Source organism: Pipra filicauda, unplaced genomic scaffold (assembly GCF_003945595.2).
Source record: "Pipra filicauda isolate LSUMZ 115617 unplaced genomic scaffold, ASM394559v2 scaffold80_size11013439_pilon, whole genome shotgun sequence".
Taxonomy (NCBI): Eukaryota; Metazoa; Chordata; class Aves; order Passeriformes; family Pipridae; genus Pipra; species Pipra filicauda.
Genome location: NW_024104987.1, coordinates 8873848 through 8894041, shown reverse-complemented (window position 1 = coordinate 8894041; position 20194 = coordinate 8873848). Strand labels below are relative to the sequence as shown.

The 20194-nt window shown below is 42.5% G+C and overlaps 1 protein-coding gene across 1 annotated transcript in view; it reads right to left on the bottom strand.

The window, feature by feature from the left end:
- FOXK2 (forkhead box K2) overlaps positions 1-20194 on the bottom strand; it is a 47552-nt gene that overhangs the window by 24927 nt on the left and 2431 nt on the right.

The following is a 20194-nucleotide window of genomic DNA, read 5'->3' as shown; positions in this document are numbered from 1 at the left end:
GCACGGAAACATGAAGCATGGGATTGATGGGATTGATGTCCCCAAGTGTTCAGCTCGGCCCCGTGTTCAGCATCTGTCTCCAGAGGCAGTGAAAGTGGACAGACACCTCACCATGCTCAGCCCACAGAAGGGAAAGGCCTGATGTGCTCTGGAGAAACCAGGTCCAGGAGTGGCTGTTTTGCCTTGATTTAAAGGGAGTTTAGGTGTAGACACACACACACACACAGACTCTCATTATAAAGCAAAATGAACCCCCCTCCAAACAACACCCAGTAATAACAATACAAGCCAAGATTCCTGAAGCACAGGCACCAACCAGGCTCTCACCAATAAAAGCCTGACCTCAGGGATGGTTTCATGGGATAGGAAAGCCTTTTCCCTGCCTCCTGCATCAGCTCTGGTCCCAGCCACAACAACTCCACTTACCTGCTATCAGGAGCCACTGGTACCTCCATCTAATTGACTGATTCAGCAGAAAACCACTCGAGCTGAAATGTAGACATCTGCTGATGTTTTAGTAAGTTGAAGTCACCTCAGTTCAATCTTGCTTCAAAAAGGTAAGCAAAACCATCATTACATCTGAATTTAAAAGCTGTACTGTACCTACTACACAAGAAAACACTCCCAGTAAGGAACTGTTCAAACCATTCCCTTTGAAAGGTTGAAATTTGAACCAATAAAGGGAAATAACCTTCCAGAACTAAGTTATGTGTTCCCATATGTGCTAATTTCAAGGTCTCAACCATAACTAAACTGACTGCTCTCCCTTCTGTAACACCTTTCATTAGAACACACTGGCACTGCACACACATCAGCTCCTTACATCCAGTGGTTTTTGCACTCCAAGGCAACACCAAAGGTCAGAGATAGCAGCATTCCCACAGGAACAGTGCACGTAAGAAAGCCTGGAGCACCAGGAAAACCAGCACCAGTAGTCCTCAAAAACAGGGAGCAGGGAGAGAGTTGGGGAGTTTATCCTGCAGACCAAGTAATCCCCTTCCAACCCCAAGGGATCCATTTTAAAAGGCAGAGCTCTTGATAAAAAGTGCTGGAAAAGGGCACTGAAATTTCATCATCATCATCCCCCTGCTCCTGCCCATGAAGTATTATCCCCATTTTCAAAAACAGATTAAACAGATTTGTGATTTGGCCAAGGCATTTTGGCAAGTGTGCAACAGAGCTGGGAACAGAACATATTTTTCCCCAACAGCCAATCTTTGTTTAAACCATTGGATTGTCCCCCAGGTCTTCCTTCTGCAACCACCTGAAAAGGCAAAACATCAGGTGAGAGACACATCTTCAGCAAAAGGGAGATTATTTCATTACATTAGACTGAGGTATTTTAATCAGAGTTTGTTGCTCAAGAGGAGCTGTTCAAGGAGCACAAAAGTCGTGGCTGTGAAGCCTTCATGGCAAAAAGCAACACACACACACACACACACACACGTATCTTGAGCAATGTATCACATCCTCCCAAACAGAGCTAAAGGAATTTTCATTTCATCACTACTTTACTATTACACCATGAAACCTGCACATTAAATGCATACATTCTAATTTAAATCCATAGTTAAATACTGTAGAATTTGCAGATGCCAAGCTACACAAACCTGTGCTTCTATGGGAAGCAGGACTTTTTTTTCCCCACTATCAAAGAGAAGAAAATTAAAACAATATTTCAAGTAATTACAAAAAATTAAGCAGGAAAAGCTAAACTTTATATCCTAAATATTAAAAATTACTCTTCTTTATTACTAAAGGAAAGCAATGAAGAATTCCTCATTCCAGATGGCAAACAGCTGCCAGGTTACTACAAGTGTTACTCACTCCTGTCACCTGTCCCCTGCACAACCACCTGCAAATGTCCCTGTGAGGCACCACTGGAGCTGCTCAACAGCCAGGACACATCCCAACCCCTGGGGATACCAAAGGACTCACTTTAATTTTGTTTATCTGTGTTATATCTACCATTTTTAATTAATCATACTCCTACCCTGCCCCATACCAATGGAATGAAAATGCAAGAACTTTCACTGGCCAAAAAAACCAGACTATCAATTATTTTTTTTTTTTTTTTTTTTTTTTTGCAATAACCAAACTGCTTTGGTGAGGCAAATACATGGCAAGTACTATCTTCACTTTCCTTTTTATTCCTTGTCCTACGTGAATCAAGGGCACTGCTGTACCCAACTCAGCCTGGTTTCACTCTATCTGCATTCCTGCAGCCAGGCACCACAATCCACAATAACTGGATCAATCCCACGGGACAAAGAACGTGCTGTGGAGGGCAATGACAAAAGCATCTCGGTGGGTTGTGTGAACCAACCCCAATCTGAGGTTTTCTGATAATAAACCATGTCTTGAGAATAGTTTCTTTTGGTTTAGCTTCAAATTCCAGACCTTTTATTATTATTATTCTGTGATTTAGCTCTTCCAGAGCATTAAATTTTCTAAAAAAATAACACCTATACAGAAAAAAAAAGGGTTCTGGTATATAATACACTGTTTCACTCTGCTTTGAACTCTGGTCCTTTCTCTCTGTCAGAGACAAAGCAACGTTGTGGGTAGTGACACAATATTAGCAGAGACTTCCAGAGTAAAAATCAATATTGAGTTTTCTCTTCTTCTTAAGCAGCCAAACTGATGCCATTAAGTTTATTAAATGATTGAAATGCTGAATAAAAAGCAAGCTGCAAGCAACTCCAAAGAGTTCTTGGACAGAGGAAAATTCTGCTGCATTGCTCAAACTATTAAACTTCCCTGGAGGAGCAGAAATTTCCAAAGCTTTCCCAGATCTAGAGAAAGCAACATGTTTTACTTTCACCCTCCTGGAAATGCAAAGTGACATTTGCTCAAGTCGGGCTTCCCCAGTTTATCAAGGGAGCCCTTCCCTCAGTGGGACTGTCAAAACTGTCAGATCACAAACTCCTCCAATTATCCATCATAAACCCCCCACATCTGTCTGCTGGACCTTCCCTGCACCAGGAGGCCATTTGCTGCTCTTTAATTTCTGTCAGGCACAAATACTGATTGCTACAAAACCACACATTTCTGTAGTAAAATCAGAACGTGGGACTGAATATTTAACAATTTCATCAGTGATGGGATTTCTTCAAAATTCCACTGCAGAATCCACTTGTCTGGCAGAGCTGAAGAGATGTAAATGAGTTCCATGCATATGCTGCTGCATAAAGAGAACTGCAAACACTAATTTTCACAGCACTTAAATTAACATGTTTCCATTTACCCTTAAAAACTGGTATTTGTAAGATTCAGAATTTCAGAAAGATGGTGCAATGAAATGTTAATCCCTAGTTACAGAAAGTTTTTCCTGATTTCCCATATGTGTACAGCATTACACCACACTTCTGTCAATAGTAACAAAAAACCTTTTATCCTGAGAACATATATATATTTAAATCCCTATATCAGTACAGGAAGCACCACAAAAAGTGTGGCATTTACCATAATGCCCAAGGTGGCCCCTAAGTTAAAGTTATCATAAATACAGATGTAGTAACAAATACTACATAGCTGGAGCCCATTTCCCTCATTTTTAACTCATACATTCAATTATTTTATGATCTTAGAAACATCCAACTGGAAAAAAGTAAAAGACTAATATTATAAATTCCATTAAAAAAATCAAAGCAAAAATGGAGATGATAAAGATTAAAATACGAAGATCAGAGACCCTTTAACAATTCTGGAGGGCACAACCATGGCCTTAACCTGCACTCTAATAACATGTGTACACGTTCCCAGTATACAACAATGTACAGGCTTTAAGTCAGAAAAGCTGAAAACTAAGACAACAGACATCTCAGATGATTAAAAACAGTCTCTATAAACTTATGTTCTTTAACATCCTTCCTCAAAAAAAGGAATATTCACAATTTTTTCCCCCCACATGCACAGATTGTTCATTAAATGGTGACTTTAATGCACGAGTTTGTCATGTTTTCTAGAGAGAGTCAAAAAGGTGCATTAGATATTTTTAAATTATCACTCCTTTAATCATCACAGGGAATTGCAGCAGAAAGGCCTTACGAGCACTAATTAGTTCAGTTATAAAATTGTATCTTACACTCAAGTTTTGCTCTCTCTCCTGAGAAAACACCAGTTTATGTGGATGTGCCAGAAGAATCAGTGACTTTTCCCTAAGAACTGTCCAGGTAACGGGACAGGACACCTTCACCTGATGCAAAGAGCTTGAAATACCACACGAAACCTTAAATTCTTCATCACTGTTCAAAAAACACAACACAAAGTTCGACAGGAAGTGGTTATCAAATATCAAAGATACACCTGTGAAGTACAAGACCAGGACCATCAGTCACACAGTCTGGACCTACTAAAAACAGTACCAGCACGATTTTGCTGCTTTTCCAGTCCAACTTCATCAGCGGTGTCCTTTTATTTCCTTCTTCTTCTTACTCCAAGGTCTGCAGGTCACATTTGTGACTGTGAACCCAGCAACCAGAAACACCCTGGATCTCTCCTGCCTGTGGAGTAGGTGGCCAAGGACATCTTTGGCTGTTAAGCCCCTCAGCAATTCAACTGATTCACCCAGCACCAAGTGACCCAGCTAAAGAACATTTTTAAGAAGGAAATAGTATTCTCTGGTTAGCGTGAGAACCAGCTGACAAGGGATTTAGTGGTGCCAGAGCACAAGGAGGCAGCTGCACCCTGGAGACAGGATCAGGAATCACAAAGAATGATCTCCCACGAGCAGAAAACTTCCACATTGGCCCATGTTTGATATCTTCATCAATGATCTGGACGAGGGGACCGAGGGCACCCTCGAGCGGTTTGCAGGTGACACTGAGCTGGGGGGCAGTGCTGATCTGCTGGGGGGCAAGAAGGCTCTGCAGAGGGATCTGGACAGGCTGGATCCATGGGCAAGGCTGACAGGGAGAGGTTCAACAAAGCCAAGAGCCGGGTCCTGCCCTTGGGTCACAACAACACCCTGCAGTGCCACAGGCAGGGGCAGAGAGGCTGCAGAGCTGCTGCTGGGAAAGGCCCTGGGGGTGCTGGTCAGCACAACATCAGCCCAGGTGGGCAGGGAGCCAATGACACCTGGCCTGGATCAGCAGGAGCAGGGAGGGACCATCCCCTGTGCTGGCACTGCTGAGGAACCTCCAGTCCTGGGGTCACTTCTGGGCTCCTCACAACAAGGACATCAAGGGGCTGGACAGTGTCTAGGGAAGGGTATGGAGCTGGGGAAGGGGCTGGAGCAGCAGGAGCAGCTGAGGGAGCTGGGGGGGCTCAGCCTGGAGGAAAGGAGGCTCAGGGGGGACCTTCTGGCTCTGCAAGTCCCTGACAGGAGGGGGGAGCTGGGGAGGGGGTGGTCGGGCTCTGCTCCCAGGGAACAAGGGACAGGAGGAGAGGAAATGGCCTCAAGTTGTGTCAGGGGTGGTTTAGGTTGGATATTGGGAAAAACTTCTTCACTAAAGAGTTGCCCAGCCCTGGCACAGCTGTCCAGGGCAGGGGTGGAGTCCCTATCTCTGGAGGGATTTAAAAGCCATGTGGATGTGGCATTTGAGGACATGGGTCAGTGGTGGCCTTGGCAGTGCTGGGTCAATGGTTGACTCGATGACCTTAAGTCCTTTCCAACTAAAACGTTCTATGGTTCTATGAAATGCTGATAAAACTGCTTTACCAATCTTATTAATATCTTCCCATCTGGTAATGGAAAAAGCTGCACTTCTGACTTGTCAGAAAAGTAATCCCAAACCTGCCTCTCCCCTTCTCTTCCCAGGGATTGTTTTTCAGGCCCACCAGTAAACTAATCTGACTTGAGCACACGATATGAACACCAGAGCTCACACACAGGACAGGACAGACCTTTCAGTTTTAACTCCCTATCAGCTTGTTTTAACTAACCTTGGAACCAAAGGGTTAGTTACAGTTTATTTGCAGGGCCTGAATCTTCCTTTATATGTTTTTATAATGCTCATGTTTTAATGAACCTGTACTACTGTATAAATCAGACGTGAAAATTAAAAAAGCAAGCTTCTAAGAACAGGAGCAGTGAGAAGGATATTTTTAATTACTGCAAATGCTTGAAAAACTAAGTTTACCAATGTATTTCAGAAGGGAAACAAAAGCCTTCTGTAACAGCATATCCTTCGACTCGATGCACTTTCAGGAGAAAGCTGAATTTAAAAGAATAATCTATATAAAGAAGTATGCAATGCTAAGCCTGTTACCTACCGTGCACACAAATAACTACAAGATGATTCATTCTGAAAAGCTCACCAAGTCCAATTAATTTTGTGTCAAGCCTGACCCCATCTGAGAGGTAATACTCCCTAAAATGTTATGAAACAGAGGGCAGAGATGAAATGTATCTGTATGTACATTAAAGTTTTATCTGCTGTTGCTCTCCAGAGCTCCCCAGCCCGTCAGGCTGGGGCAGTGCTCACTCTGAGGTTCTGCACCACAATCCACAGCACAGAGATGCTGCAAGTGAAGAGTCACAGGCAGCCTGGGAACTTAAGCTGTCATCAAAAATGAGTTTAAAAATCAGAAGAGGCCTATGGAGTGTCTGCTTCAGACCACTTATCCAACCAAAGATGGCAAGGGATGAGGGGAAAATCTGCCATTTCATAGATGTGGAACATAACAGTAAAAAATTTACAGTAAAAAGAGGTATCACAGCTAACTAATGAATATAGACCAAGTCCCAAAAGATTAAGTATAAGGTCATTTTATCTCTCAATTTCAAGTTGAAAATAAATCAGCCTGGTCTCCGCAGTTTCAATGACACCACCACAGGAGGGACCAGGGATGGCTTCCTGAGAAAACAAACACAAAACAGGCATGGGGGTAAACACAGCAGAGAATTTTAGAAACACAGAATCAACAGCAAGAGTAGAAAGGAAGAGAAAAAAAAAAAAGGAAACAAAAGGCTCAGTGCTTGACACTGACAGAGGGGGGAAAAACCTCTCAAAAATAAACAGCTTGTAACAAAAAGTAAATAATTCATGGGCTGGGCTCAAGTGGGGCATGTGCTGGTCATATGTGCAGCGTATGTTACTGGCACCACTCCCCAGCATGTTCCATGTTGTAACAGCTCAAACATTTAAAGCTGAAATGTGCTGCCTTCAGGGACGCCGTGATCTGGGCAGCCCTGACGAAACACACACCACTCCACATGAGCACGGGCTAATTTTGGCTCCCAGGTTATTTCTCCATACTCCAAACAATGCTTTGCTTGGCGCTCGCTCACTTCAAGAGCTTATATTAAATGTAACCAGTGGTAGCGTGAAGCAACTTTTAAAAGCAGCAGACTCAGTTTATCTAAGATTACATAAAATGACTACTGTGGTGTCTGTGGCTCCTCCAGGCCACTCTGTGCCCGGATCCAGGCTCTGGATGAGCAGTGCACACATTTAAGGAGCACACACCAGCAGCCCCCCTGAAGCTGAGCACACCCCTCTGTGCACTCACATCTCAAACACAGTCACACAGAACATGATGCCACCCGCGGCCCAGATGACAGGCAAACACACTGGTGTAGTTTTAGGACTTCAAAACACAGGGGAAAAAAACACCTGATTCAGATGGAGTTCAAACATGCAGCTTCAAATACCTGCTTTCTGCACCAGCCGGCTCTGCCTCCCCTCTCCACAGTCATTTCCATTTCTGTCGGAGCCTCACCAACAACGTTGTTTCTGTGCTGACACACAGATCCTTTGAGGAAGGATCACCACCACTGTCTGCTTCTCTCTGACCCAAATCAGCCCCTTCTGCACCCAAACCGGTGCTTGCTATTACATCTATTTACTTCCTTTTCAATACCTGTCCTATAGTATTTTCATTTTAAATCCCCCCCAAGCAATTGCTCTTTCCTTTGTGTTTTTGTATTAAATCATTACCTTCACGAGTCAAATCCTGTCTCCTTTTAGAACATCTTTAAGAGGGTTATTCTAATGACTTAAAGATGGTGTGAACCATCACAAGTATCTAGGGGCCTTTCGGATTTAAAAATAAAAGTCTCCTTCTCTCAGTGAAGAACTCGATCAGCCCAAGCCCTTGCTCTCTCTGTATCACACACTGGCACTGTGTTCTCAGTCAGCAATTTATTTACCACAAAGCATCCCTAAAAAAACATTGGGCAGTTACATATATTCTCTTCTCCAAACCTCCTGGGCAAAGTTTGAACAAGCAGCTCCCACAAAACCAAAACAGTCCCAAGAAGGACAAAAGTGTGCTGGTGTAACACATCCAGTAACCAGCACTTCCCTCCCCAGAGCCCAGGGATGTCCCAGCTCAAGTGCAATGTCACTGCAACAGGCTCCCAACCCCCCTGGGACTTACCTATATTTATCTGAGAATAATTAACCCTAAACTACTTAGACCTTCCAGATAAGGAATTTAACTGGAGGAACAAGAAAACCACCAAACCCTGTGCTATCAAATGCTGTTGCAAAAAGAACAAGTTGCAGACACACGAGTTTATGAGTTTACCCTGGGGATGAGCCACATCAACACCTTTCAGTAAAAGAATGGAATCACAGGAGTATCATGAGAATTACCAAAAACACACCCTGCTTTCTCAAGCCTCCCAGACAAAGAGGCTTGGACAACACATTCCTAGACTGACATCTCTCAGGTTCATTTCCACAACAGCAGGATTTTATCTCCACCTCAAAAACTGTGGAAACGCCCGATTTTTACAACCAACATTTTTTATTAAACCACCTTCCTCAGTTTCTTCTCCCTGTTATTTCTCCAAATAGTCAAAATCACACTCTCCCACACTATGGTTATTTTGTATTCTACATAACTGAGCTTTCAAGCTCTTCAGATGAAGTTCAATTATTTTATGTCACACTTTACAGCAACCTTCCAGCTAACACAAAGAATACACATCCACGGATATGAATAACCTTTCCTTCAGCTACTATTAAGCCAAAATAACTTTTCAACAGTAACCCCCAAACTTAAAACTTTCACAGAATTTTATTTTATCCTTCTGACTGAGGGCTCAATTATTTATATTCAGATGTTTATTTGATTCTTTGCCATGGCTTGCATGCTTGTTTTCTTTAAAGGTTTCAAACCACCCAGTTTGCTGATAGCCCCAGATAATAGTGAATAACCTCACGTAAGAATCTTGAGTACTTACTAGTCCACAGCAGACCAAACTTATTTATAGCTAAGTAGCAAGCTGGGGTTAGTGATCTCTTCCAGGCTCAACAATCTTCCAACCTCAGAATAACCACCCCATAAAACAAGCAGGGCTCTTTCACTACTGACAGGAAAGTCAACATCTGTGTACGAGGGTGTGCTGGCAGGAGTGCTCTGGCTGCACTGCAGAGACAGAAAAAGCCATTCACAACAGGCCAGAATGCATGAAGGACATTTAAAATTTCCATCACAAATTGCTTTGAATTTGACTTGCATGTTTAAAACAGAGGAAGGTGGAAGGATCTGGGTTCTTCTCCCAACTGTGAATGAGTTTTTCCATTTTATCTTCAGATGAGTTTAACAATTAGTGCCAAATTTTTCTGTCTGAATCAGGCAATATTCTCTGTATCCTATGATGCAGTTAAGGAAAAAATACTTTCTGAGAAAAAAGCACCTTAGCCCACAGGAAAACCTTCAAAAAAAGAAAACAGCTAGGAAAATTGAATTTTTTTTAAAGTTTAACAGACTTCTGGCAGAATCTCAGTTATCGTGAAGAAAGTTTTGCTACAGAAAGGCTGGACATTTACAGAATTGGATATTCAAGCAAAGACAAGTAAAAATGAAAGCCTTCTGGAAAAGCCTGCTTTGCTGCTGTCACCTCCCTCTCACCCCACTCCTCTGCTTCACCACTCACACCACCTTGTACACCTCAGCTCCCAAGAACTCCTGAAGGGCCTCCATGATCCTGCTCCAACTGCAGCACTCCTCAGAGTGCAGCAATCCTTCAGGAGGCAGGAAAACAGAAAAGGGGATGCAGTGAGTGGAGAACTAAGCAATGGAACAGGCAAGGAAGGGCACAGCTCTGCACCTCTCACTGCTCAGGGGTGTTTTGTCTTGCCAGGGCTCACAAGGCATTTGAGCACTGCTAAAGGGTTCTGGAATTCGCTGATAATACAGAATAAAATGCATTTCTCAGCTTTATGGACAGACCAATACCAGGAAAAGGTTTTAAAAACAAAGGCTTGGATTTCATTTGAAGAGGATAAACAAACAACTGAACTCCTCCTGTGGTTTTTACCTATTGCATCTCTTTCCGGAGTTGCCACACGCGCCCGAGCACTTCAACTGCCACACGCTGGGCTTCCCAGGTCCAAAAGGTTTGTGGTGATTATCAATATCTAGAAAGCTGAATGAATAATACTCTACCCAACCCCAAACTGTAGAGCTCACCCTACACTCTGAATTCAGCTCTGCATTCATTTCAGAACCCACGTTCCCAGCACAGGGGAACCACCTCAAACTGCTGCGTTTCTCTTCCACTCAGTGATGCAGCTGCAAAAGCGGTGCCAGGAAAAGGGCTGTCCTCTGATCTTGACAGTACCACTGGAAGCAGGACTGCAGGAGGATGAATTTCATCATTCTGTGAGAATCTTATTACCCAATCTAGTAATTTTAATAAAGTTACTTCAGATTATGTTGCACACTCTCCAAAGCAGGGGTTTCATAGCCTCTGAGCAGTATAACAGTTCAGTGTTTGGTTTGCAGCACCTCATGCTACTAAAAGCAAAAACATTCAGTGAGATGAAAGGGCAGAGAGGACCAGAGCCACCAATCCCTCTGACAGAACATCCTGGGTCGTGTTTACACACAAGTGCTTCGGCTGCTTTCCCCAAAACAAGTGTTCAGCCATAAACCATACCCAGATAAACCATACCAGGCACAACACCTCCTATAAACCTCTGAGCCTAACCCAGCCACACCCAGGACATTCACACTGTAAGGAAAGGAAGTAACTCTGCTTCCTTTAACACCTCTCTGCTCATGCTGTTATTGACTGCTTACACCTGTGGAAGTGATAAACAGGGGTTTGACTGATGATCATTTGTGTGACTCACTCCTACTATTCTATGTCAGCACCCAAGTTCCCCAAACACTGCACTGGAAATGAAGGATGGTATTTGTTATCACCTGCTCCTCCTCCAAGTGATGGTTTGACTGAAAAGCTGAACTTCTTCCCCCTGGAGAAAGGCTTGGAGCGAGCAGCCACTTCCATCAGAGCAGGAAGCCAATGCAGCTACTTCCAGGCCTGCTACCCAAGGAGTTTTGGAAGGCTGGATGAGCTCAGCTGATTTACTGACTGCACATTTGCCTTCAAGGGCACTCTGGATTTACTGTCCTGCACAAAGAAGGGACACCAAAAGCCCTCTCCAATGACAACTTTGAGATGTTTCTGCAACTTATCAAGCTGAGGCCTCAAAGGCAATGCAGGAAATCCAGATCACACCTGATCTACCTGCACTGCCAACTTCAGCAGATTTACATATTTCCTGAAAACCCATTGTGGGTATATGCAGCCCCTGCAATGAAGGACATGTAAAAATCAGAGAGGTTTTTACAATTATCTTCAAAACAGTGCTTTTCTTTCAGGCAGTCAATAGAAAGCTGCACAAGCTCTAGTCAGTCCCCTGCCTCACAGGTATGGAAGTCTGCCTTCCGAGATAAAAGGGCTTTTTTGGGACACACACACACTACAAACAAAAATACCACATAAAATTTTAAAAAGGGCCATCTACCTCCACTGTATCCTTAGTGCTCCATTTTCCCTTGAGCTTCTGACTCCACTACTCCACAATATATTAAAACACCAACTGGACTAGTGAGCTGGGGAGCAAAGCCTGGCTTTAGGCAGGAGATGGGGCGATTCAGCACATTAACACTGGCCTCTGCTAGGAGATGATCCATAACCAAGGAACTTGTAATCCTTTTTCTCTCATGGTTTTCTCTATGTATTCATATTAAAGGAGACTGAAAAAGGAGAGCAAGAAAGCACATGGTATGACACAAAAGAGTCATCTCGGTGTCCAGTCTTAGATTCACCTTTTTCTGAATTTTTTAACTTAAAACAAATAGTAAGCACAGTCCTTTATCCAAGAGCATGCTGTCACAAGAAGTCTTGGGATTAAAACATTTTTACATTACACTGCAAGTGTTTTTTTAATACACCAAAATTAGTTTTGGTCTTACACTGGTTTGGATCTTTCTTTTCCTTTCCATTTTTATTTCATGTAGTGTAACAGCTCTTAAAACTGCAATTCCTTCATGTACAATTCCACAAGACCCAGCCAGCTGACTGCTGCCCAAAGCCTGTGCAGGCCCACCACATCCTCCATGCCAGCTCCACTGCCTGCCAGAGCTCTCTGTGAGCCACTTCAATGCAACAGCAAAGACCCAAAAATAGCAGAAAAAGCAGACAGCAGTGGCTCACGGAACATCTGATGAGCTCCAAGGCCAAGCCCAACCTGCAGGCAGGAGCACTGCAGAGAACAGGACCTTCCCTGCCCTGCTCCATTTCAGCAGCAGCGAGACACCGGATCAGCTCCGATGCTCAGCAAAGCACAGCCCATGTTCCCAAAAAGGGAGACCCCAGATTCTTCTAAATCACATTTCCCCATTAAACATCCAAGTCAGAGTCTCCTTACATTGTGGAACTGTAACAACCGTGTTGCCTCCTGGCTTGAGCTCTTGAGATGATCTTCAACTTCTCCCAGTCCTTTTTCAAGGCTCCCAGCAAACCCTCTCACTTCTCCTCACACGTCTACAAACCCCACAAATTCCCTGCCTCTATTCTAAAGCAAAACACCTTGGCCCTGGGTCCTCACCTTTCCCATGCAGTGACTGAATTCTCCTTTTCCATTTTTCTAACCTGTACAGAGCATGATGCTAAAATCAATCACGGAGTTTTCCTGAGTTGTAAGGGACCAACATGGATCACAGAGTTCAACTCCTGATCCTGCACAGGACAACCCCAAGAATCTCCCATGTGCCTGAGAGTGTTCATCACCTTTACCATTATTTTTACAGGCATTTTTACTTGCTTAAATAATCAGCCTGCTCTGGTTCAAATTTGAACTTACCCCCCACACTTGAGTACACTCACCCTTCTCTTCTCTAAGCCTTACTCTTTAATCTTATTTCTCTGTCTCCCCCACTGCTTTGCAGGCCTTCACCTGCCTGGAAAGGCCAGAAGATCATGGGATCACTCCAGGAGGGAAAGTGTCTTCTGTAAGAGCCAGCTTCCATCATTTATCCTTCCCAACTACCTTCCCTGTGTGTTTACTGCACTGATTTAACCAACAAGCCTGTCTACTACTCAAGTATATGAACTGCATGTTTGGGCCTTGTCTGCCCAAGTTATATCCTACCCAAATTTTTTGTGTATTCTCAGTCTTAAAAAAACCACAAAGAACATCAAAACAAACAAGCCAGGTAACGGTGTTTCTATCTTCATAAATAATCAGACTTTTACCTTAGATATAGTAAAATAACTGTACACTGTGCTAAGACACCAACATTTCTTTTTGAGAAAACTGATGCCTCAGTGGAAGTCAAACTAATTTTTCCCAATTGTGACAGGAAAAAAGGAAGAAAAGGGAAAAAGAAGGAAAAGGGTAAGCAAAATATCACAAGGTAAGCTCCCATATCACAACCCATCAGTGAAAAATTAGAATTTAAAAGCAACTTCTATCAACACATTAATTTGTCCATATAATTTCTGAATCAAATCCACACGTTCATCTCCCTTTCTTCAAGTGATTTAGAAAATCTGACTTTAAGTTCAGCACAAAGTGTAAACACCTTTTCCATTACACACTAACCTGACTTCTTATCAACACAAGAACTAAGCAGCTTATACCTCATGACCTGTATCTGTGACTTACTTGAAGAACAAGAATTTTCAGAGAATCACTGTATATCATACAAAAATTATCTTTGGAACTGTGTAGTGTACTCCAATAAGAAAGCTACACCAATAATGAACAAAGGCATCAAAATCATCTCCTTGTGAGAACACTGTTGGCAAATGTAAATACACAAATGTCCAACTAAATGTTTGATGCTTTAGAAGCAATTTTAATTAAAAATCAAGCCAAATGCTGACTGTTCATTAAAACACATAATAAAAAAGTCTCTTGCTACAACCCCATGACAGATTATTAAAAAAGGCTTGCAGGGGAAGCAGAAAAGCCTCCTGTGTACCTGTTCTAACCCTAAGCCGTGACATGTCACCCAACCACACCTGCACTGCCCCCATCACCAGATCCAACTACAGCAAGGGCTATTTTTTTATCAACAGAAGATGGTGAAATAGGGATCCCACCATTCTCACAAGCAAACTATCCCAGCCCTGCTCAGTTCAAACCCTGACAGCTGAGTTTACAGCCTCTGGGGTTTCACACCCCTGTGTGACCCATTAGTGAGCCTTTAGTGCTCCAATTCAGCCCCATAAAAGTGGACCTACCCCAACCCAGCCACCCTGTGCTCCCTTTGGGTAAAACAAACACACTGAACCCCTTCAGTCCCTCACTACTTGGGGCTCCCTGCAGCCTTCCCTTCTTTTCAGCAATCATCCACTTAAATCCTTGCACTCCTGGAAGAGTCTCTAACACAGATTTGATTCCAGAATGATGTGAAGTTCCAGCCCCTCCCCACTCCCCTATTTCCACACTGTCCTCACATCAGTGCTTTGACACATCATGGCACAACAGGCATCTCATGATCTCCCCAGTCATGGCTTTCACATACACTCTCCTACTACTTCTCAGAACAGTTTCCCACCCTGTAGATTTGCCCTGTGTACTTCTTGACATGCCATTGCTTTGGGGTTTTTTTAATGGATTCACTGACTCCATTTTTTGTCCTCCTTATTTGTGAGGACAATGTTTACCAACACTGATTCCATCTGTAAATATTTATTGCATTTACTCCAGATCACCAACAACAGAATCAAGCAGCAATATTAAACAATGATCAAGTGTTTTCTTATCATGATTTAGCACTAAGCTGCACATTATTCTATCTAACCAGCCTGTGCATTCCAAAAATTCTGCTGTTGGGAATATAGACACTATTTTTTTCAATATGGAGTTGTAGTTACATGAAGCATTTTATGTAATTATAGTTATTCCCATCCCTGGATAATCCAAATGGACAAGGTGCTGAGCAGTCCAATCTTATGGTGAAGTAATTTCTGCTTTTGGCAGGGCTTTGGCTGGAGCTCCCTTCTGTAATTCTTAAAACCTTAAATTAGCACTGAATTAAAATTAATTCCAGTCAACTTTATACTAATTTTGTCCTGCTGCATAACACCCTGATAATGACAGGTCTCTGGCTTTTTTTACTTTACAGCTCCAGTTCTCCAAGTGTTCCATTCCATGCACATCCTTTACCCACACGAGCTGCATTGCTGCAGGGATGTTTGCATCAGGACAGACAGAACTGCTTGTCAAATGCTCCTGCTTTTCATTTCATTTGGTGCACGGGGACAAGCACAGAGATGATGTGTTCACATCAATATTCACTAAGCCACTCTCAAATCCTGAACACTGAACATTTTCCTCCCACCAAGACTCCAGCACACATGGATGTGGTGCTTTGTCCAAGTTCCTGCTCGGCAGTACCTGAGAGGACAGAGCAGCACAGCAGAGAGGACAGAGCAGCGCAGCAGCACGTGCAGGGGCTGCAGCAGAATCACTCCAACAGGAAGAAACAAAGACTCCAACCATGCACAGACCTTCTTTCTCCCTGTAAAAAATGATGCATCACAAAATGACCAAGATTTGCACCAGCTCTGTGAGTAACTCCCTAAACCCTCAGCTCCTTCAGTGATAAAGCAGCAGTGGCTGAGCCTGAACTGAAGAAGGAACGTTTATTCCCTACGCCATCCAACGTGGAATAGCTGCAGAATAAACATGGTTCCTCCCTCCACTGCTTTATCTAGGTCAGAAAACTCCTTAAAGGCAGGAAGTCGCAGGAAACAAATGTCACTACACATCAACTTTTTATCAGGAAAACAAGCAAGGCAGCAGATAAACCCACCACCTTCCCAGGATTTCAGCACAGACAGCAGCTTATTAGTGAACTGTTGGGAAAACTCCTTAGAGCTGCAAAAGCCACGGCCTCGCACCACCACACGGCAAATTCCTGATTTTCTTGGAAAGATTATTTTTTTCCTGTATTTTACATGATTTTACAGAAGTTAATGGCACTTGGGAGGTCTTGAAGCACCACTGCATTTACTGAAAAATACAGCAAATCAGATGCACAATCATATTTTGAATAGCTCAGGCATGACTGCGAAAAAATCTTTGCTTTGTGCATGAGAATTACACATGGTCAAAAAAAAAAAAAACCCAAACAAAAAAAACCCCAACAGCAGCAGAATTCCTCCACAGCAAAATTACTCTCTAAAACACATCTACCTTCATGAAGGAACAATATTTACACTAGAGTGTTCTTACCTAATTAAAAGTAAATTAATCAAACATATTTATTTTGAAAAGCCAAGGTGAAAGATTAACTTATTTTCTTCATTAGCTCATTTAACTTACTACTTTTGCTATCAGCTGAGTGTATCTTCCTACTCAAACATGGCACATTTCACAACAGGAGAGCAGTATTGTATTTTGATTTAATCAATGCAAAGAATGATTTAATTTACATATCTCCTAGCTCATTATTATAACTGAAGGTAAGAATCTCAAAACTCTCTTTCAACTGCAGATTCTTGGAACAGACAATTTTAATACTGACTTTACACCTTTAAACCAGAACAACACTCATCTTGCTTTTGTCATAGAGTTGGAATTTTACAGACAATAAAAAAACCCACAAATTTTTAAGATGATTTCCCAGTTTATAGTATTTCACATAACTACAAAGAATGTACTTACTCCTATAGCTAAGTAGAGATGTAAGACCACTTTTAAGATCAGTAAAATTGTAGAATTGGGTTTCACATACATATCAATCATACCAACAGAAAAAGCAAATTGAGGGGGAATTAATCCAAATATAAACTTTTTAAGCTTTACCTCAATCAACTGATTTGTATCTGACAATTTGCAACACTGTTTTATTAGCAACCAAAAAAAAAAAAAAATCACTCATAAGGTGTGTGCAAGTGAGAGGGAAATATGAAAAAAAAGAGATGCCAGAAAGGACTGTAACACAAATTATTACTATAGAAACTTCCCGCTCATCTCTATTTCCATTTCAAATCATATGTGCTCTACCTTCTTCCTCCCACGCTGCTCTTCAGTCAGATCTGCTTAAGTGAGAACACTCCTGCTACTGAGCCTGACATTTGCAAATCCTCCTCTGAAGTAGCCAAAAACCCACCTCTGTGCCCAGCCCAGCTGACCTATTAGTCACCGTGGCACAGGCCCAGTCTGCCAGAGACAGCAGAGGAAAGTTTCTGCAGTCTGAGTCTCTGAAGTCACAGCCAAGTCCAACGTTTCTTACTTTTATGCTCTGAGGTCATTTGTGAGTAACTGGCAGTTTCAACACAGGCAGTGTGGAGCTCCAAAATACATCTCTGAACACAAGCCCACCCCAAGGTCTCGCAGACATCTCCCCCAGCTGTCGTCCTCACCAGCCACTGTCTGTCCCTGTCAGAAGTGGTGTCAAGGAAGGGAAAAAGCAGGTGCCCACCCAGCCTGAGGGACTTCCAAGACTTTGTAAGTACAGACTGCAATACACTGTAAGAATATATTAACAGAAACTCCTTGGAAAACGTGTTTTGTTTGATTTCTTAAAGTGTCTAATTATTATCTTCGTAAGAAAAGCTTTAAAACATAAACCATAACCCAAAGCACAGCAAAGCACGTTGTTCTCAGCCAGCAAGGAGCACTAACTAAGGAGATGTTTATGGTCTGTTCACTTCCACTGGTGGTTCCAGTGAGAAACTTCCATGGAGCACGTGCAGTCAGTTCCAGTCACAGAGACACTGCAGTTTTGTATGTAAATAAAGTAACTCCAGTTAGATGACAGAAGGAAGTGCAGTGATACAACTATAATCTGTTGCACTATTTCCTGCTCAGGTAACACTGAACATAACAACAAACTTTTCCAAGGAATCTTGATCCTTGTTCAGAATGGACTGGCTTCCATCAGCATGAAAACCTCTACAGCTTAAAAGACACCAATAACCCCAACATGCAGCTCCAGACCATAAGACCAAAGTAAAAATATTGGTTCAGCCCTCTGTGCACAAGGAGGAAAAGGAAAGGACAAACAAAATTTTAGTTTCCAGCCATATAGGCTTGACTTAGGATTAGTCAGTAAACATGAGGCTGAAGTAAAATGTACTCAAGGTGGTGAGAGCACCCACAGAGTGATGTAAGGAAGTCTACAGAGTGAATGACAGAATGGGAGAGTTATTTACTGTCTCTTACTATAAAAGAGCTTCAGTTGCATCAAATGAAATTACCAGGTATCAAGTTCAAAAGCCTCAGCAAAAAGAGGTGTTTTCCCAATATAGGCTCCAATGACGTTGCAGAACTCACTGCCCAAGGACACTGTGGGTCACAGGGATAGATAAAGAAATTAAAAACAAAACAAAAAAACCCCAAACTCAGTTACTAAAAAAAGAGAGAAACGCAAACAGTAAATGATTTTTACTCAAAAAGAAATGAACTTTGACTTTGGATCCAAAGGGAAACAAAACCATTTGCCTTGATCCATTCCTATGGACCTCCCTGGGCATCTGCCATGACCACTCCTGGAGGCAGGTCAGGGACTAGATGTGTCTCTGCTCTGACTTACAAACGCTGCCCTTGTGTTCGTGGTACCTTGTCTGTGAATCACAAACCTACTTCCACAAAAGCAAAACCAAAAGCAATGACTAAAACACGAAGTCTGTGGGTCTGTCAACATGAATAAGACACTGCCTCGAACAGTCAGGCCCCCGAGATGTCAGGATTTCTGTGAACTGCAGTGCCAGCACACAAAGCACATCCAAGAAACCCAAAAACACCACCAAAACAAAAGCACTCCTTCAGAGCGAAGTTGTACCCAGCAGTCCGTGTGTTTTTCCAGCTGTATCAGTTACATCTGTCTGGAATGCTGCCTCTCCAAGAGCTGTACACAACAGCTCTGGCAACAAACCCTGCTCTGCCCAGCACAAAAGGTATTTTTCCAGCCAAGTACCTCAAAATGCAAATATTGATGTTATGATTTACCTGGCAATGCATCCAATCAATGCCTTCACTGCAGGCAGGGGAAATTCCAAAGGCAGCAAATGAAACCCATTAAAAACCATGCACTTTATGAACAGGAGAGGGACAGTCTGTGCATCTTCAAGGCAGCTGTATAAGGATAACTGCACTGCTTTGATTCGGGTGTCTTTGGCAGGAGACTGGAAGTTCTTCCATGCCATGTGTGCTGTGACAGTGACAGGAGAGCTCCTTGCTGGACACACACAAAAATGGCTCTTTTCTCCCCACCCCCACTCGATTCATCTCCCGAGCCGACAGCTGGTCTGTACATACACAAGTAGGTATGTGAGTCTGTCAAGAACTGGAAAAATAAAAACACACTTCCCACTGCTATTACCTCCTGCTTGATAACTTCAACATTTCAATTGTGAGTGAGGCTTCCAGGGAAGAATTAAAAATAGCAACCAGAACACTTATTTTAATGCACAGTAATTCCATGTTTCGTGACAGTTCTATCTGTAGAAGGAAAGATGCTTTTATTACAGGTAAGTGCATACTCCAACATTAATAATTTAATTTCCCCAGATGTTAAAAAAATGTGTGTTTTGCAGGAGACTACGAAGTTATATTTCTGTTTTTCCCTTCCAAAACCAGGAAGCTCAACAGCATTATTAATGCAGTCACATTTAAACACTGTGCTGAAACAAAAAAAAAAAATAAATACCAAGGACATTGGAACTACAGAAATACAATTATTAGTGACAAGTAAATAAGACATTTCAAGTCTGCAGCAGTATTTTACTTGATGACATCTTAAGCCACTATTAATTGGACAAAACAGGGATGGACCCTCCGTTCTTGGTTTCCAGGATCACTTAAAAACAAACAGAAGGAACAGGTCACCCTGAATTCTTTAAACTTCACCTGCCATTAAAATTTCCGATGATTGTGGAGTCATAGGCAGAGCATATTTATTACTGGCAACAGAGCAGGATTAAACAACAACAAAAATAGATCTGGTGATTACTTCAGCTGGAGGCTGGCAATCATCAATCTTGAAC